We start from the raw sequence: 3268 nt of genomic DNA, 5'->3' as shown, positions 1-3268 counted from the left end.
AGGTTCATTCATTTAAACTAATAAATTCATTTGTCTAGTTAGACCAATCTAAACTTTGATTAGCGAAATAACCAATATCTAGATTCACAATCAGTCAATGTATAACTCGAAGAGTAACTATAAAGGCGATGCCAATCTTACACAACTAGACAATTAAGTCTATCAAAGATAAACACGATTCTACTTGGATCCCTGCCGATCAAGGTTTGTGCACTATATTCACAAGATACGAAAACTAATAAGAAAATCTTCTTCGTCTTCCAATCTTCAATTGTGTTAATTAACCTGCACAACACAACTTGAATCCTCTTGTGATCAATCACACACAGAACTGAGTCTGTTAACAATGAATTATCACAAGATGTCTTTAGATCTGAAAATGGTTCTGAAGATCCCGTCGATACTTTGATCTAGTTTGAGTGAGCCTTATATCTGGAGAGCATGTTCTCAAAAATAAACAAACTAGGTGCAATCAAAATTTTAACAATCGTTAGTCAATCAGATCAATAATCGAAAACTAAAATAACAATGCAATTATCTAGTTTCCCACCAACGGTACTCGTAGAGCTTCTTGATCTCATAGAAGTCTTTAAACGAGCGGTCGTAAGAGATTTCGCCTAATTAGGGTACTTTCCTCTCCGGGTAGACGACTCCGTCAGAAACAACAAGAATGAAGTTCGCCTGGTTCTTAGGATAGTTTGCAAGAAAATCAAACTCAAGTATTTATAGACCAAGGTTTCTTGGACAACAAGGAAATTCCAAAACCGAAAATATTCTCAAGATTTCATTAAAGTACCTAATTACGGTTTTCCTATTTCCACTTAAATGCCAAACATATTTCTGAAATCTCTCATAGAAAACTTCTATTATTAGTGTAGGTGTAGCACATTAACTAATAATATTTTGCAGAGGATATGCGTTAATTGCCGTCAATTAAAATATATATTATTAAAATCATAATTAAATGATTTTCAATATTTTTATATGGGATCACCTTGATCATCAAGGAATATCTTTGAACAATTAGTGATAAAAGGTACATGTTCAAATGATGTCGACATCTAGAAGTTTCTCTCAGCAAACCCTAATTCCAAGATCACACAAAACGATAAAGAGATATGTGAATATTGGAAAATCGGTTTTGCTCTTTGGGATCGGATGTACCAAGACTCACAATGTAAGTTGTGACCGGTTAGACCATGCTATCCAAAATAGGTTGTGATCGGTCACACCATGCTTCCCGAAGGTAGCTTGTGATAGATTACACCTTACTTCCCAAATTAGCTTGTGTTCGGTTACACCTTGCTTCCGAAAGTATCTTGTAACCGATTACAACTAACTTCCCAGTGTAGCTTGTGACTGGTTACACCTTGTTTCATAAAGCATCCTGTGACCGATTACAACATGTTACATATTATAGGCTATGACCGATTATACCTTAATTCTAAATATAAGTCAAGATATGTTTTAACTTGTCATTTTGTATTGATCATCCAAAATATATTAAAGAAAGAACCGAACCAATCATGATTTCCTTTTGATTATGAAACAAGTTCATATATGTACTTCCTTTAAACAAAGGGATAATTGGACTTTAGTACTCACGTTTTGTCCAACACTAGCCTTTGGTCTAACATTTGTCCAACGTTAGGGCTTGGTACCTGGAATGGACGTTGACCTATCTTGACCGTTTATGACCAGACATTAACTAATTTTATGAGATAAAAATACTGGAAATTAGTGAGTTTACAATTTTACCCTTAAAAGAATCTAGAATAACAAAAAAGTCTGTGGTCTCTATCTGTCTCATGCACGAATTGTTTTCAAGTCTCCTCCTATTGCCTTCTCCATTCTATTGAACCTCCTCTGTATATTTTTTTTTCTTTCTTAAACAATCGAACGATCATGAGTTGAAGATGGAGGAGATCAAGGATCAAAATAGGGGATGTGTCTTTTGATGGTGATTCCTGATCTACACATCAACTAACCCTAATTATGTATCTTTCTTCCTCCTTCCCGTTGGCAGCAGCAACAACTTCTTGTTCATTCTACTTTGAAATCAGTTGCAACAACAATTTCATTCAAACACAACCCAAACTTCTATAACTAGAGAAACCCAAACTCGCGAACTCAAACATCCATCCCTCTTGTCGGTCCCACCACCATGACAGTACCTTCAAACCTCAAACCTAGATTTAGGTTCTTCCCCAAATTGAAGAACCCTAATTCATAAATTGAAGACAAGCCCATGATAAATCAGAGCTTCTAAGTTGAAATTATATGACCAATTTGATCAATCGAGTATAAAAAATAAATTTTCCATTGTTATATATTGAGATTTTGAATTCAGCACTAACCCACATGTCCCAATCTTTTACCTATTTTCAGCAGAGATATACATATGGAGAAGAAGAAACATGATTACGGATAGTGGTTGATTTTGGGCTGAATCAAAGATGGTGGTTGATTTAGGGTTCTGATGATGAATTAGGGGTTTGATTCTGGTGGTGTTGTTGGTGTGAACAGTGAGATCGGTGGGGGTTTCAAATCTGTTGCAGTCAAGAACAAGATGAAGTACAGCTGCTGCTGCTGTTGTTGTTACTGAAGACCATGGTTGAATTCAAAATGGAATTGGTGTTGGATTTGGGTTTTTGCAAGGTGATGATGGCAACATAATTTTTTTTTTGATGGTGTTTGAATTCGAAATGGAAGAATTAGGGATTCGTGGTGGAGTTTCTGATGCCATGGCTTGAGGCAATATTGAGTTGCAGGTGGATTCTGCAATGAAGCTGGCATGGAACTGGGTTGAATAGATGGAACTGGGTTCAACATAGGATAGATTGAGATGGGTCTTAATTGAAGTGTTGATGTTTATGAAGAACATGATGCAATGGTGGAATTGAAATTGCAGAGATGAAGTCTGTGATGATTGAGATTGCAGATGGAGTAGAGTAGGAGCAGTTGTTGCTGCTTGAATGGAGAAGATCTATGTATGGTAATGGAATTTTGTTGTAGTCTAACTTATGTATGAGCTGTTTCCATCGGTGGTGGTGTATAGAATTGAGCTCGGTGGTTGTGATAGTTGTGTATTAGAAAGATCCTGTGTTTGAAGTTCAGAGGGTATGACAGTAATTTCATTAATAATTACATTTTATATGATTTTTTAAATAATTACAAAACATAAGTTAGAACTTAACTTAGTCAATCCAAGTCAACGTCCAGTCCAGGTACCAAACACTAACGTTCTACAAATGTTAGACCAAAGCCT

Source organism: Papaver somniferum, chromosome 7 (assembly GCF_003573695.1).
Source record: "Papaver somniferum cultivar HN1 chromosome 7, ASM357369v1, whole genome shotgun sequence".
Classification (NCBI taxonomy): domain Eukaryota; kingdom Viridiplantae; phylum Streptophyta; class Magnoliopsida; order Ranunculales; family Papaveraceae; genus Papaver; species Papaver somniferum.
Note: the sequence above shows the minus strand (reverse complement) of the source record.